Here is a 12,690-nt window from a genome sequence, read left to right on the forward strand (position 1 = left end):
AATAGTTTTTGCCAGAGTCTTCCGTTGAAGAGTGGATGAGCAGGAAGCTGTTTATGAGTTTTGATGTATGTGTACATATCTATATTATAATTCATCTTTCCATTTTGTTCTGTTTTCTTAAATCTCCACAGGACGAAGAGTGAATCGGGTACTTAAGTACTTAGTCTGCCAGGGAAGCAACTTCACTGTGAAGTACTCAGTGAATTGAGTGCATTTTTTAAAGGGGTAAGGGTGTGAGATGCTAACTCTCTGAAGTGGTGGATAGATGTTTTTACGTAGGAGGGAAGGGAATAGTCACCAGCTCGATTATATTTGATTGTGGCACATGATAAAACTACAGTATTTTATGACAATAGCTGAGTATATCATTTTGATCCGAGTCCTACTATCAGTGCTGAAGCAGTGTGGATATCACTGCTAAATGGAATGAATGATTCCCACTTACTCATTCATGTCTTGCTAATGTCTTTTGTTACAGGAAGGGAGGCGTTTATGGCAAACATTTAGAGGGTGCAGCCTTTTTTTTGCATGGGATCAGCCTGACTTCATAGTGCTCAGAGAGGATGGCAAAATGCAGAAGGCTTCGTGTAGCTGTGCTCCCTCCTCACCCTGGTGACTGGGGCCTGGCCTGTAGGTTTTTGTGTTCCACAGTGGGGTTATGCAGGTGATCCTCAGCTGGATGGGACTCTAAGACAATCCTTCCCTCTCCATGTGCCTGGACAACTGTGTGGCACTCAGGTTTGACTGCCTGGAGTGTAGTGAACTTACTTTCTTACCTCTTCGTACTGGTTTGCACACCATCCAATTTCATCATGGTTTTCTCCATACCAGTGTGTGCCCATACTGATGGGTTGAGAAGGGCAGGGGAAGGAGCCTTTAGTAGGAACACCCTTAGAGCTGGGTGGTAGCCAGGACTCTACTTCAAGATGTTTAGGTTGCAATTCTGTGGCTCTGCTTTGCTGTGTAACCCTTGGGAAGGAATTTCACTTCTGTCTTCACAGTCTTTGATGGAGTTCATCACTTGGGATACCGGAGGCTTTCCTTTGCCATATAATTGTTTATTGCCCGTCTCTCTGACTTCTGTTGTAGCTTCTCTGCTGCAGAAGAACATCTCTAAGCTCAAGCTTTCCTTTCCAGGGAGTGCAGCCTTGGTATGTCAGATGCCTCCTAGGGAAATTTTGTATTCAGCTGGTGGATGGACCCCAGCTGAGCCAGCCTGCAGTGGACCAGAGGTGGATGTCTGCTCAGCTGATGCGCAGTGGCTGCCTTCCAATTGTCTAGGAGTGTCTGTCAGAAGAAGGCAACGTCAAAATGGGTACAGGGAATGTGGCCCAGGCAGTCTGCAATAGATCCCAGTGGATATGCTATTTGCTGAGGTGGTTTAGGGTTCAGGGTGCAGCTGAGCTGTTGATGTCACGTGTAGGATTCCTGCTGTGAATAATACATTTTCTTATACAGGAACGACTGCCTCATTAATCTGGTTTTAGAGACAAGCAAAGAATAATTCTTTCCCCTGACTCCGTTTGCTGTTAACTGTTTCTACCTGTGCTCCAGGGATTTGCAACTGCTCAATTACTGTGTACCACTTGCTGCCTTGCTCTGTTTCCTGAGAGGCCATTTTTTTTGTGAAATGCCAAATTTCACAGCTGTGTTTCTATTCCTGCTGCAGGCCCTCCTTCCTCCCCCAGTAATTCCAACTTAAATTTGGCATGGATCTTGACCAGAGGAAACAAAAATGTTAATGGTCAGACAGGTCTGGGGGGGAAATCAGCAGCCTAACCTTTTTAACCTCAGTTGAGTACCATCAGTGCTTCTGGAAAGTTGGCTGAAGGATGTCTCCTCTCTGAGCTGCTTCCATCAGGTGTATCAAAGCCCTTAGCTACTTCTCCTCATTGGAGATGGGAAGGATGTACAGTATTCTGGCTAGTCCATTATAGGATTTGGACTTGGGTTTTCTGTTCTGACTGTGCAGGTAACTGTCTGACTGATCACTTTCACTGCATCACTTAAATTGAGGCTTATAGCATAGGTGTGGCTGGTACGAAGGTTTTGAGGAGAAAGCTGCAATAGATGCATCTTTGTTCATCTTATAAGAAAAGCCTTGCTAACTCAAATTTTAACAAAAGTGTCCCAAGACGCAGTGCTGGAGTCATTTTTCATAAGCTTTAGTGAAATTATATCAAACCTGTATTTGGCTGAGTGGGTTTTAAAATGCTTCTGTATAATCTTCTATATTTGGGAGGTTCAGAAACACCATGAGTAGGCCTAGATTTGAAATATATGCAACAGAAAGCACAGCAAATTCAAGTGGAAGGGGAGAGGTGAGACTTTAAGGGCTATAGAAAGAAATAAGTTGAGTAGCAAAGATTCTGTTATGCCTGACTTGGTCTAACATATCCAGGAACCAAAGGTGTCATAGGAAATGTAACCACGTGTGTTGACTCCAACATGCAAGTGTAGCCTCTGTGGGTACAGATGACTGGGACACAAGCTGCTCTCTATACTGAGAGACTTGCACAAGGTCACTTAGGGAGCTTTTGGTGTGTCTGTAAATATGTCAGGCTCAGCCTTAAACCCAAGATTGCTTTTCCTTTTTTCATTTCTTAATTCTCTGCAAAGTGAGCAAAGCTCCTCGTTGGGAGGTGCTTCCTGCGCAACTGTGAGGTGTTTCTGAGGCTTCCTGAGGTGAATGCCTGCTTGGAAAGCAATGCAAGTGTCCAGTTCTCAAAGAAATCAAGATGGAGATACAATAAAATAAAATAAAATGTGACGGTAGCCCCTATAGTTTGTGTTTACACTGTTTCTGGAGGAGTGAAGTACAGTGCAATTATGGAAATCAATGTACTTTGCTTGCAATAAACATGATGCAGTGCAGTAATCTGCAAAATAAATATGCTTCTGCCATGCTATGCAGTGGCTGACTGATCTGATAGTGGTTAATGTGTAATTGGGAAAATCCCATTGATTAAAGAAATCAAATTAACTCAGTTTCAGTCTCTTTGCTGCCATGGACACAGCCAGAATGGAGCTAGTATGCTGCAGCAAGCTTGCGTGCGATTTTCTTATACCTCCCTTGTGTGAAAGCAGAGCAGAGGATTTTTTGGTTTGTAGTTTTCTTTTGTCACTTCACAGTGGACGTAGTATGGTGGTTTTTCCATCTTCCCAGGCTGAGGTACAGCAGTGCCTTGCAGGAACGGTTGCAGTAATTTTCTGTCTGAGGTGCAGACATTGCTGCCATAATAATAAACTGCCTGTTTGTGTGCTCACACTGTGGTCTGCTGGATGGAGGGAGAACCAGGGACTTGGTCCTGCTGCTAATAATCATTTCTGCGAGGCCCAAATAATCGTGAAGCAGGGAGATCTGGTGATTTGTGACTTTCACGCGAAGTGCAGAAAGATTTTTGCAACTGTGAGGCCTGGAGCAGCTCTGGTTGCCAGGGAGATGTGTGATAAGGAAGTAATTAAAAAAAAAATTCTCCCTGTGTTATTGACTGCAAAAAATCTACTTGAAATTGAACCGATGACTTGGCTCAGGGGGAAGCAGGTATTTAGAGTGAAAGAAGGGGAACGTGATTTGAAGGAACACCCATCCAACGTGTTTTGTTAATGTATTTGTAGCATGGTGAACCCAGCAGCTTTTTGGATGAGCAGAGGCCCTTTTGTGTCCAGTGCTGTGTAAACACACAGTTGGGGGCAGCCCCTGCCTGGAAGATTGTACAGTCCAAGCTATCAACACTATCAGCAAGTACTGGATGTAATTCCTGAATGTTAGAGGAGTGCAAAAATTGGGGGAGACCACAATACAGGGGGGGTTTCTGCCCACACTGCCAAATCTGCTTCTTCAGCCAGGTTTGTCTAAAGACAAAGATGAGAAAGGCAACCAGCACCACCAGAAAACAGCTTTATACTCGTATGTGCATCAGACTGGGCTTGATAGGAGTGCTGCCAAGCTCTCACAAAGGCCTGGTGTACCTCAGTGTTCTTGCCATTTGTGCTTCCTTCTTAGTAATTCTAGCTGGCCTCAACATGCAAGTCTTTCTCCATCTGTAATTAGAAGGAAATCAGCAGCATCTTATATCCTGCTGGCATGTTTTCTTCCCCTCCACCTTCCATGTAAGAAGACCTTGCTGCTCCTGCTCCATTATCAGCCCTGTGAGAGAAGGCACTGGGCAGAAACTGTCCAAAGACATTTTGCTGTAAATGCAGGGCAGGGGAGAGGTAGAACCAGATACAGAAAGCCTTGCCCGGGGTCACACAGCAGGTAACCAGATAGACTCCAGGTCTTCTCACACCGTACTGATGCTGGACTGCAGCACAGAAGTGCCGTTCTGTTGCTGCTGAGAGAGGAGATGTTTCCGAGATGTTTTCTCGCTGCAGATGAGGTCTGAGCGGTGTTTGTGCTCGCGGATGTGAAGGCATTTTACAGTAGTTAAACTGAAACAGAACAATTTCTCAATACATTTATCAAAATGTCTGCAGTTCCCATTTCAAGGCAGATAAAACAACAATGAATATCAAATAAAGTTGTCTTTATCCAGAACATTTAAAAACAAAGAAGATTGGTTCTTTTGGCCTCTGGCTTGCACTAGCACTCTGGAATGCTAACTCTGTTCTGTCATGACGAAATAGCTTTATTTGGGTTTCAACACTTGCCTTAGTGCCACCTACATATCCCTTAACTTGAGCAGCAGCTACATTTTGTTTTCCTTTAGCGAGATGTAGAGCAACAGGGCACTGCACCAAACCACAGTCACTTAGCTTGATTATCCTGGCCCCATCAGTGTCTCCAGAGCTAGTTGTTTTAGAAGGTGCAAGAGCACTGAAACAGAGAGACAAGGAAGATGAATTAATCACCGCTGGAGAATTAACCACAAGTGGGGATTTTATGGTTCAGTGCTCTCCTGTTACTTGTGCACTTGCTCTCTCCCTCCCAACTGGACAAGGCATCGAAGCCCAATTCTTGCTGTTTTCCATGGCAGTTGGCTCTCTGGAGCCCTTGAGGGCATGAGCCTTTGTCCTTGCTTCACTTCCCTATCTGTAAAATGGGGATAAGTAGAATCTGTAAAACTCTGAAATGATTTACAGATTTATTCTGCAGAGATCCCAGTATGTTGTGATAAGCTTTCAGCAGGTACAAATTGCGCTGTGTTGATTAGCCGCACAAGTTTTATGCTCTTGGTTCTCTCCCTTGATTGCATGGAGTGAATTCAACCATTTCATGTACAATTTGGGATTAATTGTGACTGACGTTCTGAGGTGAAAGTTGTCTGTCTGCTGCTGAACTTCAAGAAATAAAGTACTCATGGCAAAAAGTCAGAAATATAATGAAATGCAGTTTCTGTTCCAACCCAGGTTGCTTAGCTCCGTATGCAATTAGTGCTATATCACTTGCACAGTTTCTTTTATGTATAGAGCCACGCTTGTGCCTTGCATTGGAAGATTGCGGCACAGCTTTTAAAAGAAGAGCGTACTCCAGCATAGGTGGGAAGGTGGGAGACTTGCAGGAGACAAAAGCATCAGGAAATTGAATACTGGTCGTAAGCAAAAGCAGGCAGAAGGGGTGGTCTGGACCTTCAGGTTTTAACCTGTCGTAGAAAGGCTTTCAAGCATTTGTTTAAACTGTGTGAGCTTCAGCTTCTTGAACAGAGCAGAAAAAATAAAAAATTGTACTGCCTAATGTATTAGGAAGATGAGTGTTTCAGGGATTGCAGAGATGAAACACAAGTTTGTTTCCTAGTTATTGTGACTCCCTCTTATTGGTAATTCAGCAAATCTTTTTAGTTAACCTAGTGAAAATAGAACGTGATGGAATTGTTTCAGTGGCATCTGTCATTGCTTTTGGAGCCCGTCAGAGGGCTGGTGGTGGCACTTCGTGCCTGAAAGAGGAGGATGAGTGGATTCCCTTAATGCTTGGGTTGTTTTGGTTTTCCAGAGAGTTTGCCAGAAAACTTCACAGTGGGGAATGACACACAGTGTGTGATCACTTGCATATTATCACCATGCTGCCCTCACTCTGCTTTTGTTACCGCTGCATTCCTAAGCTCAGGACCTAAAGGCTTGTACAGGGCAGTCACCGATCCTTTAGCCGAAATGACCATTTTTAGCTGGCATCTTAAGCATCTTGCATAGAAGCCAGTCTTGCGGTTTGAGGATGTAAGGATGCACTGGGTCTCATTCTGGTCCCCGGTCACGCCTCCTTCACATTTCTGTAACTCCATTATCTTCAGCAGGATTCTTCCCTCCTCTAGTTGCTGCAGGGCAAAGGAGGATCTGGTTCTTTGTCAGATGGATGCTTGGTCTGAAGTTCGGTGAGCAGTTAATGCCAAGGTGGAGGTACAGAAAATGGAAGCTCATTTCTTCTGTAACAAAGGCACAATTCAATGTTCCTTTCCCATTTGATACACTGAATAATAATATCAAGAAAAATATATTTCCTTCCAGAAAGGAAATCTATTTCCTCAGAAGGATAATGAAGCCTGGAGCTTTTCCAAAGCCAATGCCATTTAAAAAGATGCTACTTGCATCATGCAGCATATTGTTTATATCTCTCTATTGTTTTTTTGTCTCCATTATGGAAAGGTTAGGCGCTGATTGTGGACACTGCACATCTGTCAGCACCAATCCTGGGATGTTTTCATTAAAGTTAAGCACACTTTGGAAAAGGACTCAGGATGCGAATAGTAAAAAATAGTGTCCACTGGCTGAAATAATGAGCATTTCAAGGGTAGGGAATTTGTCCCTGGTACTATTGGGATTTTATTCCTACTGCTGAGTTTAATGCACAGTCCCCAAAGGACCCAGTCCTGGAATGATGCAGGAGGGGGGACGGTGCTGTTACTCATGTGCTGGAGCCTCTGCACAGCCATCCCTGTCCTGAGGGCTCCATTTGTGGGGGCTGTGCTGTGACAAGGGTCAAATGCTGCTGCTCTTCAGCAGCTGATAAAGCAGCAGTGGTGGAGCTTCTCTACTTCAGTAGGATGTTTTAATGAAAATACACTTAATAAACTGTCGGTGCTCATATGCTGAGGGAACAATGTGTAAAACGGTCCCCACGCTGTAGATATTACTTTGCTTAAAGCCTTGAGCAAAGTCTGGTGAAACCACTATTATTATTATTATCATTTTTTTATTATTATTATTTTTTGAATGAAGTTTTTGGGCCTCGATCGTAAAGGCAGATCATCCAGTACCTCAAGGAGTCTCAGACAGAGGTACCTTCTGTACTAGATACAGCGCTGCTTTCTTCACCTTGGCAAGATTTAGGATACAAGAAACCATCCTGCAAGGCCCACGCTGTCGTTATGTCTTCATAAATAGCTGAATCAGTTCTAACTGAAGGAAATTATCTTAGGAACAGCAAGTTAATTCCACTGGATTTAAAATGCTCCAGAAAATAATGCTTTATGGGAGGGTCTGTCATTTGTTCCTGCTAAGTGCTGTGACAATCTTAAGCTAGAGAACAAATTATAACCTTTTTTTTTTTTTTTTTTGCCTAGGAATCTAACACTGAGGGCTATTCTGTTATGGGGAGGTTTTTTTCCTTTTCCAGGACTGCAGTTAGCAAATGAGACTTCTTACAAAAAATACCCAATTTGAACCTACAAGTCGATTCAATTCACCCCTTGTTAACTCTTTGATTGAGAGCTATGTAGATTGAAGAAGAAAGGTATTGATCTACTTTTAGGATTGAAAACTAAGATTAAATAGAAAGTCTAAGGGCGAAAATGAGTTTTTAAATGAATGGACAAGCTGAAAGAAAAATAAAATCGTGCGATATACTGGGAATAAGTTCTGAGAATCTGTTAGCTAGGCATACTTGGAGGCCATAGACTACAGAAACTGCATGCTTTACATTTGCATATGAGTAGATTGTGATTCAATTTGTAGGAAAATTGTGTGTGAGTCTCAGCAGATTGGTACCTAGCATGAGAATTTTTCTAAATTAGATCAGAACAAGATAAAAATAAGTTCAGTTTCCTGGTTTCAGAGCGCGCGCTGGTTGATGGTATTATGTTTGGACACTGAAAACTGTTGTTTAGGTGAAATCCACATGTGAAGGGACAGAAACCTTTGATATAATTGAAAGGTTTCAGTTTTTATTTTTGCTTTTTTTTTTTTTCTGCATAGAATTCATTAGAAACCTTTTGTAGCTATTTGTTGGTTAGGCCATGTCACTGTCTTTTTGTCTCGTTGGGCAAAGTCAATTGTTTGACTTCTCTGTGCAACGGGGACTTCAGGGGACTTTGCTCAAGGTGGCAAGCAGGCATTTAGTAATAAAGTGCAGCAATACTTAAAAGAAGTGAATGTGAAAGTGCTGTTAACAGAATCAAATAAAAAATGGATTTATATCCCAACAAAAATTCCCATGAGAAATTGCCTTCTGTTTGCCTCTTTTTGTAATTCAAATATAATAATAGAAGAGCGAGCTGTTGTAATACAAATGCCTGGCAGAGTGTGTTTTGTTGGAAGATCTCAAAGCACTTGCAGTGTACGTTGCATTTCTTTGAGCATGGGGAGATGAGAACTGCCATAGAAAAGTGAAGAGTTTTTTTAATAAGTGGAGTATGTGCTTACTCAGGATGAGTTTTTTTTTTTTTTTTTTTTTTAATGTTTTTATCTCCAGGTATAAGATTTTGGTCATTACTGACAGCTACTTTGCTGGTTGTGGCATTATCTGAGTATTTGGAGCCAGTTCTTCTGTATCATTGTGTTCTATAGAAAACTTCTGCCTTTTTTTTTTTCTTCTGAACCACAGATGCTGAAAAGGGACAGTGGCCCCCTTACAGCTATCAAAAGTAACTCCTGCACTTTCCATGTAGCTATAAATAAATGAAAATATAACCAGGTCTCTCTATTGACATTTGAAGATTTAAGCATGTAAATTTTTCTCCTTTTTTTTTTTTTTTTTCTTCACTGAGGTCATTTTACAGATGCATAGAGAAAGTAAGAATAAAATTTTAAGAGTCTTGTCAAGTTATTGTGAACACTTTCATTGAGTCTTTGACTCTGAGGCAATCTTTCCAAGCATGTTTAGATGCCTAAGTATGCACTTGGCTTGTAAGAGGATACAATAGCTGCAAAACTCAGGTGCGTTTGTAAATGCTACACAATGGCTGGCTGCAGTTCTTAGTTTCTAAACATATTTGTAAATCTAGTCCTGAACACTAAATTTCCATTTGAAAGGGGGCTCCTGGTCCTTAGCTGAATTCCTCTTTGGTCTTGTGAAATCTTGCACACAGTAGTCACCTCATCTCATATTGGAGGTTTTTAATTCAAGAGTCGTCATCAGGGCTCTTATGCTCCCGTTTAGTGCCTTAACTGTCTGTTAAATGTTATCTTCTGAGGCTAACTCTTGGTTTCAGGTAAAAGGTGTGTGCAAGCTCATATGGTGGACTGCAAAGCCATCTTCCCAGTACCAGAATGGGACGTAGAGCATCTCTGGCCCACATCAGAACCTGATGCAGAGCTGACAGTGACGTGCAGTTCAAGGCTGTCTGGTCACTGAAAAACCACTAAGGGCAGTCACAGGAATACCCGGTGAGGCTCTTAAGTTGCAGTAGACAGCATGGGAAGAATATGCATTAATTGGTTAATGCTCGTGAAGTGCTTTGAAGATGGAAATGACTATATAAGTGCTTGGTATTATTATTATGCTGACAATGGCTATGTAGAAGAGTCGTGGCGCTAAGGGAACAGTCAAAATTGATTAAGAGACTATTTTGAAAGAGGAAGTTTTGAAGGGAGGAAATTACATCCCTTGAGAAGAGGCCATTCTGGCTGAATACTGGGCTAACTGTGTTACCTCGCGGAGCTGAGCGAACGATTTCAAGTAATGGATGGTCCACACAAGTCGCCCACTTGCATCAGGAATTGCGCAGCTGTGGACTTCTGCAGATAATTACTGTTATCAGGTTGCTGATGGGTGGCTGCTTGTGAGGGATAGACTTGTTGCAACCATCAGGAAACCCAGTTTGGGCTCATTTTGAGTGGGAAGGTCACTCGGTCCCTCAGGTTGAGACCTAACTCTTGAATCGTAGTCCCACTGAGAGCAAACAAAATCCCTGAGTTCCTGGATTATGAAACTAAACGGCTTCATAAATGAAAAACCCACTGGAGTTGACTTCAGTAGTGATGAGAGTTGATGTGATTTTATAAGACAGAAGTGTGAGTTTAGCATACCGAATGCTGTCAGCTATGGAAATACATGCAGTGACTTCTACATTTAACCCAGAAGTTTGTAAGGAGTGAATCAGGGGTCCTGTCTGCACGGATGGCAGGCTGTTTTCAGGAGGTTGCATCCACGTAATGACTGGATAGCAGAGCACCCTTTGGGGTGACTTGTTGCAAGCCAAGTGAATGTGAAACTGCTGATGGGCCACTGCTTTGATTGCTTTTGCACTGCTCTGAGTGGTCCAGGAGCAGAGCAGCTGGGAAAGCTGCTGCACGTCTCCCCACGTGCAGCACAGGGTAGCTGGGGCAGAAGGCAGAGCCACTGCGTGTACGTGGTCACTTCCCTGTGCTGGGTGACAGAAGCATTGTCTGCTTCTATCACAAAGCTCTAGCCTTTTTTCTGAGGTTAAATACTGCTGTTTATGAAGCATCCCATACCGCTAGTCCTGGAGCTGGCTAGAGTTGAGTCACCTCGATCAGATGCTTGACTCCAGGCAGATGGCTGAGAGCTTTTCTGTTCTGTGTCTGGTGCAAGTGAGAAGAGGCCACACCTGTGTCTAAGGTACATGGAAACATCTGGAGCTGCTGGCTTTGCTTAAAACACTGCTGTTGGGCTCGTCATATCCAAAGCCCTAGAGCCTGGAGGCTCTAGCCAAAATTCAGGTCCAAGTTGTGCATGTAAAGCTCACTGCTAAGAATAATCCCACCTGCTTGCTTTGGTCTGGGGATGGTGCTTTTCCTCCAGACCAGACCGCTTGGCTTCCTGCAGTGCCCAACACTCAGAAAAAGCATCTGGGTGTTGCTGAATGCTGAAGGCACAAATCCTGCATAGGAAAGGGAGGAAGAGAGGCTTTTTTGCAGCTCCTTGTGAAGCCACACAGACAGCTGAAGCTCGTTTCAGCTTGCAGTTGCCAAACTCTGCCAACTAGTTGCTTAGCATTCAAAGAAATTTCTACGAATATTCTATGTAAAATTGAGGCTTTTTCCCCCCCACCTCTTTCTCCTTTCTGAAAGGCAGCCTGTAGCAGACCCGTGGTTCAGCTGCTGGATGTGTGCCTCTGCCTAGCAACTGCCTGCCAACGTCACGGCATCGCCGCGAGCCCCGCGCCGGGACGGAGCCGCTGGCTGCCGGGAGCTGGGCAGAATGGTAATTTGGGGGGAGAGATGCTGCCGCCGCTCTCCAGGAGGCTTGCAAAGCCTTGCTCTTAATTTCTTGACCTACAGGCTCCCTTGAATACCTCCAGGCAGCTTTCTGCTGCTGCCCTGTAAAATTCAGACCGGCTGAGAGTTGCCTGCTAGTTAAACCTTTATCTGGTATGTGGGGCTTGGAAACCTCTTCCATCAGTCGTTCAGCAGAGTCCCATTGCCTGGTGCTCGGGGTGGGATCAGCCTGTGAGCTGTGGGATCTGTGTGAGATCTCTCTGTAACCACCCTGAACAATGACCCACCAAAATGGGACGGGTTGGAAGCTCCCTAAACCTTCCTGCCCATGGCTGGGTGGGCTGCGGGCAGGGACAGCTTCTGCCTGGCTTCCCTCCTGCTATCAGAGATCACCCCCTTGCAGGCTCGGTGGCTTGGTGGCAGCTCAGGGTTGTGTTTTGTTGTTACACCATCTGTTGAGGGATTGCCTGGCACGTTGGTTGCAGTAGCCCAGCACGAGCTGCAGGCTCGGCTCTCCAGTCCACTCCACATCCTCCTGTACTCAACATCAGTGGCTGAGTGGAGCTCGGATAAAGCAATTGAACTTCACGTGTTTCACGAGGTAATTGCAGCTCCTCTTCCAAGTGCTTCTCTTTCAGATTGGAGGCAGTGAAAAATATGCGGGTTCTGCATAGGCTTGGCAGTGAGTATCATCCGTTCGCAGAGAAAGCACAGCCTGGAGGTGGGGTGTGTAAGATGTTCCTGGTCGTGTTTCTGTTCCGTACTAACTGCAAATGCTTCATGTCGCTGTAGCTCTGCGTTTGGATCCGTGTGATGTTTATTGTTTGGGGTAGAGTCAGAAGAAACACAGAGCTGCAGTTTACGTGAGGAATTTTACTCACGGGTCCCCTACTCTGGTTTCTAGCCAGCACAAAGAGACACCAGCGTGGCACATCTTGTCTAGTACTATGCTGAAGCTGAACCCTGCTTAAAGCGGGGTGAACTGTAGTATTTTTGGCCTTGCTGGCAAAATTCATACTCCTTGTTCATAGCTAAAAGGCTCAGGGTTTTCTTTCTTTGTGTGTGCGCTCCTTGCATCGACAAACTCTGCTTGCCTGGCTAAACACCACCTCTGTAGGTCAGCAGAGCGTGGAAACAATCTCTTCATTTGTGATAGAGTCAGAAGAGGCAGAGCCCGTCTCTTTGTTCAGTGCGTGCTATTTCAGGAGCTCTCCAGGTGAAGCAGCATGCTCTTTGTCACCTCTTTGTCACCATGTTTTCGTGGAAGATGGTGACAACTGAAATTTGGTTAACGGGTTCCAAGGCGTTCTGTGTTGTGGAGTAATTTGTTTAAATTCCTCGTCAGTATTGCCCAAGCAA

General features: G+C 44.1%; 1 protein-coding gene across 7 annotated transcripts in view; it reads left to right on the forward strand.

Annotated features, from left to right (window-relative positions):
- Positions 1-12,690, forward strand: part of CSMD2 (CUB and Sushi multiple domains 2) — a 322,375-nt gene that overhangs the window by 39,743 nt on the left and 269,942 nt on the right. The gene's annotated exons all lie outside the window — the stretch shown is intronic.

The sequence above is a fragment of the Anas acuta genome, chromosome 21 (genome assembly GCF_963932015.1).
Source record: "Anas acuta chromosome 21, bAnaAcu1.1, whole genome shotgun sequence".
NCBI lineage: Eukaryota > Metazoa > Chordata > Aves > Anseriformes > Anatidae > Anas > Anas acuta.